Consider the following 13,072-nt stretch of genomic DNA (forward strand, 5'->3'; position numbering starts at 1 on the left):
GCAATACATCTGGGGCTTCTGCCTGCCCATAAGCACAGGTTTCCATCACTTAGCCCCATTTTAATAACAACCCATCTTAATGGCTGGAAAAGCACTAAATTCTAGGTAGCAATTCTAATCATGCACTGAAATATAATTTTTTTATAGAGGTGATATAGATGATTAATTATTTAATAAAACACATTGAATAGTTTATAATGTCCTAAATTTTGAGGATATTATCTCATCTAAAGCTTGACTACGAGTTAATATTGTTAGCAGGGAAGAATAGTTAAGGAATCCATGACATTAATTATAGCTTGTAGTTTAAGTATTTAAAAAGTCATTAGCAACTGTAAAGAAATGAAGATTTTAAAATATCTTATTCAGAACCCCTAACAGAGAAGTAAATATCCAGGTCACGTAAATAGCAATTAACTGTTTGCTTACTTTTGTTTTCATTTTGCAGCAAAAATGACTTTTTTTCCTTTTGGTGCACAGTTCTATAAATTTTAACTCATATATATTTGTGTAACCACCACAATAATCACAATACAGAACTTTTTAATCACTACCAAGCACTTCATTGTTTTACCTCTTTATAGTCACACTCTCCCCCTACTCTTAACCCCTGACAACCACTAATTCACTTGCTGTTCTCATAGTTTTATCTTTTCAGTAAAGTTATATAAATAGAATCATACAATATATAATCTTTTGAGAATTACTTCATTCATCCGAGGTAGTGTTTCAGATTTACCTAAGTTGTCCATTCTTTTTATTATTAAATAGATCATTGTATGAATGGGCCATAGTTTATACAGCCATTTACTCATTGTAGTACATCAAGACTGTTTCCAATTTCTAATGATTATAAGTAGAGCTGCTATAAACATTCTTGTACAGGTATTTGTGTAAACATTAGTTTATATTTCTCCAGAATAAATACCCAGGAGTGTCTAAATATAGATCTATTATTTTGTTATTCATTTTTTTCATATCATCCATTTTTTTTCTCTATTTCCCTGTTATTGCCATGTTATGGGTGATTTTGAGTATTTCTTGTTATTTTATTTTACTTTATCTATTATGATTCTAGCTGTATCTTGTATTTTTTTGGTATTTACTTTAGGAATTACAAAATACTTATTTTGTAGTCTACTTATAATTAGTAGTTTACTACTTCAAGTGGAATGTAGAAACCTTACCATCATACAGATCCTTTATAGTCTCCCATTTATGTTCTACACATATTACATAAATATCCATCAATAACCCCATCAGAAAAATGTTATACCCTTTATTTTAAACAGTCAAACATATTTTAAATAACTCAAAGGAGAATATATTGCATTTACTCATTTTTATTCTTTCCCTTGTTCTTTTTATATGAGGTTTTAAGTTTCCTTACTTTATTATTTTCTTTCTGTTTCAGGAACTTCCTTTAGCCATTCTTTTGATCAGGTCTGCTGGTTATAAATTCTCATAGTGTTTCTTTATCTGATAATATCTTTATTTTACTGTCATTTCTGAATATTTCAGTTCGATAGAGAATCATGGGCTGACAGCTCTTTCCTTTCATTTCAGCACTTGACAAATATTTGTGCCACTTCTTTCCAGCCTCTACGGTTTTTAATGAGAAATCTACAGACATTTGAATCATTACCCTGCTACTGGTAGTGTTCTCTGACATTTCTCTGACAGCTTTTTAGGTATCAGCAGTTTTATTGTGATGTCTGGGCATAGATGTCTTTGGGTTTATGTTGTTTAAAGTTTGTTCAAGTTTTTGAATTTGTGGGTTAATGTCTTTCATCAAACTTAGTAAGTTGTCAGCCATTATTTCTTCACATGTTTTTTCAGCACACACTCTTTTCCACCGTGTATTTTATAAGCCATATTATTACTATTCCAGGAGCAATTGATTATTTTCCCCACAAGCTGTGGTTGAATGTTACAATCACCTGGGGAACTTTTAAAAACTATTAATACCCAGAAATTAATCCCAAAGATTCTTCTTTAATGAGTCTGGGAGGGGATCAGACATTCATGCATTATATAAGAATAGTTTTGTTGAGGCATACCTTACATACCATAAAATTCATTTATTTGAATTGTACAATTCATTAGCTTTTAATAAATTAACAGAGTTGTACAACTATCACTAGTATGTAATTTTAGACCATTTCCATTAACTCATCAAAAACATCTTATCTATTTGCATTCAATTCCTATTTCCACTCACAGCCTCAGGTGATGACCATTATACCTTGTCTCTCTATATAGAATTTTTTAAATTAAGATGTAATTCTCATATCATAGAGTTCACCTGTTTAAAGTGTACAACTAACTATCATGACTATCCAATTCCAGAACATTTTTATCACCCTAGAAAGGAACCCATTACCTGTTTGTAGTCACTCTTCATTGCTTTCCAAGTCCCTGGCAACCACCAAACTACTTTCTGTGTTTATGGATTTACCTATTCTGGACATTTCATATCAATAGACTATTATAAGCCTTTTGTGTTTGACTTCTTTCACTTGGCATATTTTCAAGGTTTACCACATTGTAGTTTATATGAATGTTTCATTTCTTTATGGTTGAAAAATAATCCGGTGTATGTATGTAACAACATTTTGTTTATCCATTCATCAACTGATGAAAAATTGGGTTGTTTCCACTTTGGGGCTATTATATATAATGCTACTATGAAAATTTGTATATTCATTTTGTGTGAACATTTGTGTTTTGTGTTTTTATTGTTCTTGAATAGGGCCCTAGAGATAAAATTTCTGAATTATATGGTAATTCCATGTTTACATTTTTGAGAAGCCACCAGACTGTCTTCCAAAGTGGCTGCACCATTTTACATTTCCACCAGCAGTGTATGAGGGTTCCTATTTCCCAAAATTCTTGTCAATACTTGTTATATTCTGGGTTTTTTTTGTATTATAGTAATTCTAGTGAGTGTGAAGTAGTATTTCACAATTGATTAGTGATGTTGATCATCTTTTATCTTAGCTATTTAAAGTTTCAGAAATCTGTCTTCTCTGCAACTAGAAGTCAAGAATTACTTATTTAGAAAATGTGGTTCCAGGACCTTAGGAAAAGCATTGTGAGCTACTGCGTCCCTCAACTGTAGTTTATTTAGATCAGAGCCAAGGATCCTCATGTATAATAATAACTGGATGAGTTGGGACTGATAGATGCCTGCATAGACTAAGGATACCTGACATGTAAAGGGAAAAAAAGTGACTCCTTGACTTGTACTCTTTCAGAATGTTGACTTAATGGTGGAGGCACTGGCTTACTTTGAGAAAAGTGAAAGTCAAGATGTTCAAACTTGGTTTGGAAGCCAGGTGAGGATAATATGTGAAAAATGACTCTAAGTGCAATAATATGTGTGTGCCAATGAGGGCCATGTGATGGTGATAACTTCTGATCATGTCCCGGAAAAATATGGTTAATTCCTATAGCAAAGTGTCCTGTAACTCATCAAGAGGTAAATAAAATGAAAGAGAAACATCCAGTTTCTTAAGGTATACTAGAAACAGCAAGCATGAGGTGCTTCTTCTTCATGGCTATGAAGCAGATAGGAGGAGGAAGTTTTCTCCCTCACTTCAGTGTTATGACTGTTGAAGTAATATCTTGGCTATCTATCTAAATGAGCCATCAGGAACAGCATAACTGTATCAATAATCAGAAGAGGTGATTTAATGGGGGTATCGTAGAAGCGTCAAATGGCCAAGAAGCCAAGGTGGGGTGGTAGACAGAATGACGGGTACCGTCTGTAGAAATGATTACTTGTGATTTGTGAGTACATGTAAAACACCTCATAGTCTCCCTTAATCCAGAAAGAAGATACTTTCAACACTAGATTTTTCGTGAATTAGACTACTTTGTTACAAAGTCACACAAGCTTACTCCAATGTTGTTGCCAACTGAAGCAATAGTGGTTCAGGTTATCCTATTGCAATTCATTCTGGCAAAGTTAATAGCCCGCCAATCAGTAAGACCCATTTTCCTTCTCTTTTCTTCCTTTCCCTTCCCTTCTTTTTTTGAATATACTGAGGCCAGCTTAATTTGTTTTTTAACTGATTGATGGCCTTTATCTTCCTGTTGCCTATTGGGTCAATTTTAATTTGTCTTTGCCTGATGATCTATGTTCTTCTGGTGCCTATTAGGTAATTCCCAACCATCCATGTTACTCCAGACTACTGGCCTCTCCAAATCCTGGCTTTGACTACTATTTGTTCTAATTTTGACTGATCTTTTCTGGACCATTCTTTAAGAATGTCTTCTGTTACAATTTTGAAAGAATATGTTGATAATATAGTTCAGCGACATCATGAATTAAATTGGCTTCTATGTGCTAACCTGGAAATCAAGTCAATATGCTATTATTTTTATGAGGATGCACTGATAATTCTATAAACTGAGCAATAAGTGATGCTTTAGAACAATATTATTCTAGGTTGAGATTTTCCAATATTGGAAATATAGGAGTAAACAGTAAAAATAAATCTGATGTAAATATTGCTGATGACTATGTGTCCGTCCAATAAATCAGAAAAAACATTTTCAAATACAAAGGACAAATTTTCAGATAAAAATTTTTTCTTCTTTAGTTGATTCTGGTCCATCAGGATAAAAATATACTTATGTTGGTCTATGACATATTTGAAGTGAATAGGTACATTCTTGCGTATGTTTGGATTGATTTAATCATTTCTATCTTGTGTTTATGTTGTTTTTACAAAAAAATCATGAGACTATGCATCCTGTCTCATGATTGACTGTTATTCATTTTTTGAATTCTTTGTTGATTCTTATTTTATTTTGTAGCCAAAGACATGCACCCCACTCTGAAGGAGCCTTACTTTTTACTTTACTTAGGAGACTAAGAACTTGGGACTATCCAAGAAATGGAGACAATGTTTAATACTATGTTTAATAATTTAATGAAAGTATGGAAGAGAGAGCCCATGGTGAAATTACTCAACAGAAGAGGAAAGAGGTCCCAGGTGATTTCTTCAGCGACAGACAGCTAGTTAGTAGCAGAGACATTGCTAAAAACTGTGACATCTTGACCCTTAATTAAGGTTTTCTTACACAATACATTGCCTCTGTTCTTCCATATTTGTGAGAGTTACTTAACCTCTATCTAGGTTGGGTGCTGCCAGGCCAATTGTGAAATCTTCAGAAAATTCTCCCAAGGCTGAGAACATGGAAAAATATGAATGAGTTTCATCATAAATAAGTTCAAATAAATGAATTTTCAGAAAAATTAACCAAAGTCTACAATGTTAGATATAATCCTGGTAAACAACTAAGAACTCATTATAGAGATGGACATAATCAAGAAAGGTATTAGACATTTTGTTCTAAATATGTACATTATAGTTTTATACTAGAAAATGTTAATGTTTTGCAGTTTTTTCTAATACCTTTCTTGATTATGAGTATCTAAGTTCCATCACTCTACCTCAAGGAAAGTAGAAATGTCCAGAAAAAGTTTTGGGAAAAATAAAATAAAATAATCTAAAAAATAGATGCTTCCATAGAAAAGTTTTCCTGCTTAGGAGAATACGAAGTGTGAAGACATAAAAAAATATTTATTATATTTCATGAGTTTAAAGTTTAGGTGAACATATTCTTTTAGAACTAGAAACTTGAAACATGTAGCTTTAGGATTCTTTTGCCAGAGATTTAATTCATTGAATAAATTATTTGTTAGCCCCATTTTACCTTTGTTTCATTCTCCTCAGAAATCTTGGCACATGCATCAGAGACTTAAAAAGCAGGCAGTCTTAAAGAACCATCAGAGTAATGAAAAGATGAAAAAGAGGTGTAAAAATATCATTTTGAGGCTCAGAAAGAATAACAGATATTACCTGATCTTCACCTCAAACACCTTCCCCAGATTACCACAATACATGATATGTGAGTAAAAGTTTTACGGTGAGAAATATGCATAGTGTGGCGAAAATGATGAGACCTATTGATGACTGACAAAGATTCTCTCCTTGAACAAACTCTAGCCAGAGTCTTCTGAGTCTTTCCTTTACAAGGCCTTAAATTTAGTCTATAAAGATTAGAACAAAACACTAACATTGTTGTCAGCTCAAGGCCACAGTCGTAGGATGTCTCCCCACTCACAAACTGCCTGCCTGAGGAAACTCAAGATGGCCCCAAAATTTACTATTTCTCCTAACCAACAACAGGGTAAGGCCTCTGTTTCCCAGTCTCTGTGAGAGGACAGAATCCTGATTTCCATCATAGCCAGCTAGCAGACACAGCTGCCCTATTAAATTTATACTAACTAACTCATCATAACTCTTCACTTTCTTGACTCTACTGAGCCCCCTTTTACACTTCCTCACTATCCCCTTATTCTCCCTTTAAAATACTCAGCCATCTCATACAAATGGCAGTTGAGTTCAGTTCACACTGGACTCTTTTCCCTTTTGCAATGGTTATTACTGATTTTCTTTCTCAAAGGGGGATCTGGAAAAAAAAACAAAGCAGAACAACTATCCTTACTACTTTAACTGGTGTCCAGCTTTGTCCATCTTTGACATTATACAGATGCTACAGTGCTCTGCTTGTGTCTTCTATATTATTAAAAATTTGAGTTTCACACTCTCACAGAACAAAGAGAGGTGTGATTTATATTAAATAGCTGTTTTCAGGCACTTTTGATAAATTCATCACATTTTCAACAGTCACAAAACATTTGCTTTAGGAAATTTAGCAGGTATGTGTGGTGTATGCCCCTCTCTCCCCCTCTGTTTATGGTAAGAGCAATAACATCTTACAAAAGCTTTCTTCCTCTTCTACTTTCTTGGTTATTTCAGTGGCAATGCAGGAAGAGGTTAATTGGGTGGCCTGGGGTCTGCTTTTCTTTTAAGTGCCTTTAAATCTCCAGAGTGGGGAGAGAGGATCAAAGAGGAAAGAAAGTGAGGCTCTATAGTCAGAGCTGTCTTTAAGCTCTAAAGATTTTAGGAAGGGCAGTAGAAGGAATTTTATTGAACAGCACAGCTAATCAGGGCAGGAAAACAGTGCAGGATGGGGCCAGAATCTGTCCAGGAATAGATAGTGCATTTGGCAGAGTCCTAGCCAGTGATGCATTTATTAAGAGCTAAAAGGAAGAAACCAGAGATAGGGCAGCAATCTTCCAGCAGACATATGGGAAAGCAAGTAGCTTTAACCCAGTCTCTCTCCCCTTTCCACCTAATGTCTTTTGGTACTTACTCTAAAGGAAATGAAGGAGAGTTGGAGAATCATGAAGCTGGAGTAAAAGCTCTTCCATGCTCATGTTTTTACTGATAAAAAGTATCAATTGTTATCTTTTCCCCTTAATTTCTAAAATAATGCATGCTTATTTCTGAAAACCAGGAGAACATAAGAAAGAGGTAACATAAATCACCCATAATCCCGCTACTTGAAGAAAAATGTCATTTCAGTCTCTCTTTTATGCTTATGTATAGATACTTATGAACAAATAGTATCATTTCTATATACTGTCTTATTATTTGCTTTTTTGACTAGTAATATTTCATAAATATTCAAATGCCAATATGTATTGCACTTCAAGAAGATTATAATTGCCATTTAATACACCTGTATCACACTTTAATCAACATGCTTTAATGTTAAATATTTCATAAACACATCTTTGATAAGTATTTCCATAAAGAAGTCTTTCTGTATTTCATAATTATGCTTTCAGAAAAAATTAATTGAAGTAGATCAATTGGTAGGTATTATTATTTTGGAAATATTTTTATTTGTATTTTGCAAATGTATAAAAGTGAACATCTACCATCAGTGTATAGGTGTTCCTGGTGCCTCACTGCACTTTCACCAATAAAAAGGAATATAGATGTTTTTTGAGGAGAATATATAGAGTATTTAAAGCGGACATTACTCTGTCAGGTGTAGTACTATTCATAATAGCTACCATTTGTTAAATGTGTTTTATATAAAGTGTATCACTTCCTCTTTTAAAAAATAATCTTAAAGGAGAAAACAGATTAATAACATACTAACATGCACAAATGTGTGGAGAAAAACATATATAGTAATCCGTATATTACTTCTAATTACATGAGTTCATTAGGAGAAATGGCCTAAGATGAAAATTGAGCTTGAAGATTAATGGAGGAAAAGTTTCCTAAGTATTAGTCATTATTATTATTATCTTTATTTAAGCAGCTATGAAGAACATGGCATCGAATTAAGCACTTTATGTATTTTACTGGGTGGAAAAGGAAATAAATGACTACCTATTAATTTTTCTTCATCATGGCACTTGCTGTATTTAGGTACCTCTGAAAGAATTCAATTCTAAAGATAGTATTTATCTAGCCTTCTCCTTATTCCTAGTGCCCTATCTTTAGCATGATTTTATTAGCTTCTAAAAATCATTGCAAAGGCAATTATTCTGAAGGAGGTCAAAGCCTATTTGATTCATTTCAGCACTCAAACACAGATTAAAGGCACAAATGTAATCAAATGTTGTGCTTAGTCAGAAAGGACTTGAAAGAAATCTATTCTAAAAAATGAAATTCAACCTCACAGATGGGTGAAAAGTGTTTTATTTTTTAATTATTGTTTCTGTTTGGTTTGAAAAAGGAAGCTGACTAGAGGCTGTTTTGAAATGTGTTGTCTGTAGCAGTAGCATAGATGGAGTACAATGGTTGCCTACAAGGATATTGAAAAATTGAACACTAAGACATTACCTTTGACTCAGATACTATTAAAGTTAACACCAAAGGTCATTTAATTTCTTCTATATGTCTAGGCATTTTCTTATTTCCCTGAATTCTAAACTAAGACACAATGTGTCTTCAAAGTTTAGAATAGTTCCAGGAGCATAACTCACCAAATTTCGAGAAAGTGGCATATTCTTTAACTACTCAAAAGATTCACTAACACATACCTTACATACAAAACAGTAAATAAATCTTTTAGTTAGCAACTAGCTCAGACATGCGTTTTCAGGATGAATTTCTAAATGTATGAACTGGCTTTGCCCTACCAAATACTTCATTAGAAATTTGTTTTCAACCATTTTGTTCTACCACATTAAGGAAAATTTCGAGACAAAACTTTAGTAATTAGATGATGATTTGCCACACCCAGACATGTTCTCAGACAGTTTTTTCTAGGTTCCTGCAAACAGACACACGTCAAATGATTATCTCATATAGATATAACCATAATTATGTGTTTTATAAAAGGTCATGCCAAGTTTCTCTTTTTAAAGATTATCAGATCTCAGGTCTTAGCAAAGAAATCTTGTGAAAGTAGACCCTTAGATGGGAGGAGACAGAACTAATTTTGTACTAAAGTGGTACAGTCAGCTCTCAAATATTCATATTAATGGAAAAAAATGTTGTAGTTTACAAAAAATAGAAGATAATCAGAGCTTCTCTCCATTCGGATAAAGAAATTGGGATAAGACAATTTTAAGAAACTGGTGAGAAGGGTAAACCTTAGCCAATTGGATGTGGGACCGTGCATCTGAAACCAAAAGGTGATAGGGTTCCTGGAAGTCAGAAAACAAGTAGTAGTAGTAGTAGTAGTGTATTAGAAGGATTGAGACATCATGGTTTGAGTTTTGACATAGTTTTAGGCCAAATAGAATAGAACCGTCTGCTATCCTGCTTTGGGACCACTGTCTCATTATATACTTCTTCATGTTCTCAGTATTAATTCTTATGGTTCATTTATTAATTAAATTTACTTCTTGATTGATTGGAGCTCTTTTACCTTTGAATTAAGTACAAAAAAATCTTCAAATACAGGATATTTTTTGCCACTTTAGAATTTGGAAAGGAAGATAATAGAGAAAAGAGATACCAATGTTACTACTAAGGAAATTGAATGCCCAAGAATTGACTTCTGTTTTTTTCTCAATTCTTCTAAAATTTTACCTCCATTGTCCCCAAATTCATCATTTTGATTCAGAAACATCTAATTAATTCTTTTTTTTACTTTTAATTCATTAATCGTTCTTAAGTTTGGGCTCCTTCTAGTCTCCATTCATCATCAATTGTAAAATATTTAACTTTATTGTGTCTCATCTCTTTTTTCTTGCTTGCTTTTGAGACTTCTTGTGTTATTTTATTGGACTTACTTCATACAACTTCGGTTGCTCATTTTTTACTTTGGTGACTTCCCTCCTCTCCAAAACTTCTATCTCCTATAGACATAGCACATTTTGATTTACAGTTGTTTACAGAATCTAATTTGTTTAATGTTTTTATGTGATTAAGTGACATTAGTCTTATGCTATCTTGATTGTAAATAAAAGTAGAAAAGATGACAAGTCTCAATACCAAAAAGAGCTATTAGATTGAGAATATTCTTGTTTACAATAAATTTTTTTCAGATAATTGCCAATGACATATTTATTTGTCTTTCACAGTTGCAAACAAGACGGGACAGAAAAGAAAATGAGGATCAATACTAAAAATCAAACCATGTTATTGAACTGGAAAGAAGCAAGGCCCAAGCTAGAGAAAATGATAGCAAGATATCATCAAGTCTCTTTCTGCAGGTATAGCTCTCCGACTCAGACAAATTAAAACAAGGGGACTTGAAAGAATCTGCTGATTGGGTTGTTGAACCACTATTGGTAACTTTAAGCAAATTATGAAAGTCTGTAAAGATGTCAAAAAACTGGAGAGGAAGATTCAAGTTATAGGGGGGTTAGATTTAATCCCAATGCTTCAAAAAATTCAAGAATGTAATATTGTAAATGGTTTGTGCATACTTAGTAGAGATCTGGGAGGCAGCAAAGGGCTGTTGGAAACAACTCATACCAAAGGAGTCTCATTTCCTTTCTTGATGGAGTAACTAGATAGGTAGAAAAAGGAATCCTCCAGATATTACATCTCAACAAGTCATTTGACAAAGTGTCTCACAATATCCGAGTCAATAGGATGAGAAATGATAGCTGAATACTAGAATTAGGTGGATTGAACAACAGAACCCAAACAACAGTGCTAATTTATGTTACTCTGGAAAGAGTTATTGAATGTTGCACTATAGAGCTCTGTTCATGACCTTGTTCTCTTTAGCACTTTTATTATTTTTTTAGATGAAGATACAGAAGTCAAGTTTATCATGCATGTAAAAGGAAAAAGTTGGGAAGGGCAGTTAACATGCTGAATGATTAACTCAAAATTGTAAAAAAATGTTGAATATTAAGAACAAAATAGAATTTTATGAAAATACTAGAAAAATAGAGAGAACTTTTCTAAGAGCCGAGTTAAAAAAAATACACTAAGCATCCCCATCCAGAAAAATGAAGAAAAATAAAAATGGCATGAAATGAATAAGAAGAAACTTAATAGGTGCACATGTCAAGTTCTATATTTAGTTTTGAAAATCAGAGAGCTGAGAGGAAAACTTGATAGTACTTCATAGGGAAAAGATCTAGAAATTTTACTGATGACAAGCAGCCTTTGTATCAACTAATGCAACAAAATGAAATAAAATAAAAAAAGCTAATGTAATCTTAGGTGGAAACATTAAAAGCTTAGTTTCCAGTTCTAAAAGATCAGGATAATAATAATAATATATATGTCTTCCTCATAGGATTTTTTGCAAGGATTAAATGAGAAAATTCATGTAAAACATTTAGGAGTGGTTTAAGTGTAAGCATTCAATGCATTTGTTATTATTACTAAACAGATATATGATAGTCCTACTTGTGCAAAATCACATCTAGAAATCTAGAAGAGTATGTTTATGCGGGGCATATTGAGGAGGATAGAAATACCAGAACAAATATGAGGACAAGTGAAAACTTGGATGGAGAAGATGAGATAATGGCAGTCTTCCAAAATATTAAAGGCTTGTAAAGAAGAATTAGATTTACCCTTCATGATTCCAAGCCTTACCAATAGGAGAAATAAGCAAAATGCACAAACAGACTCATTTTAGAACTGTGAGGACAAATTTCCATAATCAGGGTTATTCAAAGTTGAAATGGACTGTTCAGGAAGTAGTGAGTTTCTTGTCAATTGAGGTGTTTGGATAGAGGCTGAATGATCACCTGGCAGGAAACTACATAAAGGATATTCTTGCATGGGATGTATCTATGCATGTATCCATTTATTAAGATCGTCATGAAACAATTAGTTAAAAAGAACCTACTATGGGTCAACACTGATAAACTCTAGTGAACATCTAAGGTTCTTTCCAAGTCAGTGACTGCATGATTTTGAAGAAATGAGTATTAACAGTCTCCTGACATGGGATTTTTCAATTTTACAATGGTGCAAAAGCAATATGCATTCAGTAGAAATGGCACTTAGAATTTTGAATTTTGGCCTTTTCAGGCTAGCATCATGAAGTAGGATATTCCTGTAATACTGGGCAGTGACAGCCAGCCACAGTGCCCAGTCAGCCACTGGATCGTAAAATTTCTTAACATGTTTCATATAGGCTAGGTTTGATAGGTTAGGCGTATTAAATGCATTGACTTTCAATATTTTCAACTTACAATGTGTTTACTGAGATGTAACCTTATTATAAGTCAAGGAGTATCTTTATCCTAAAAAAAAAAAAAGGATTGCTATGTGCCATGTAGTGACTATTTTTCTTAGAACTTACCTCTACTCCCTACTCCTAATAACTCCTACCTTGCTTACTGCAAAATAAACACCTGCTATACTATTCCATGCTCTACCCTCATGAATCACATCAAATAGGAGTCTTTACCATTTGAGCAGCATGACTATTTTTTTTTCTCAACTGAGCTACAATGCCAGAGGGGCTGTCCACAATTTCCAACTCAGGCTTTGCTGCCACTGTGTGATGTTTCATGTTGAAGTGGCATTTTCTTTTAAATGTAAACATTTTTAGAAACACTGTGAGGAGATTTCAGTGTAACAAATGTACCAGAATAGCTGTGTCTAGCCTGCTGGGTGAAATCCTATTTCAAAATAATGTTAGAACAAAGAAATTCATTCCCTGTAAAAGGGGAGCTAGTTAGTAAATCATATAAACAGTATTCACACCCTGTGTTCCAGACGAGGTGATCTCCCTGCTGCTGTCAGCAACATTTGCTGCCAAG

Source organism: Sapajus apella, unplaced genomic scaffold, assembly GCF_009761245.1.
Source record: "Sapajus apella isolate SASKATOON/1434 unplaced genomic scaffold, GSC_monkey_1.0 scaffold104, whole genome shotgun sequence".
Classification (NCBI taxonomy): domain Eukaryota; kingdom Metazoa; phylum Chordata; class Mammalia; order Primates; family Cebidae; genus Sapajus; species Sapajus apella.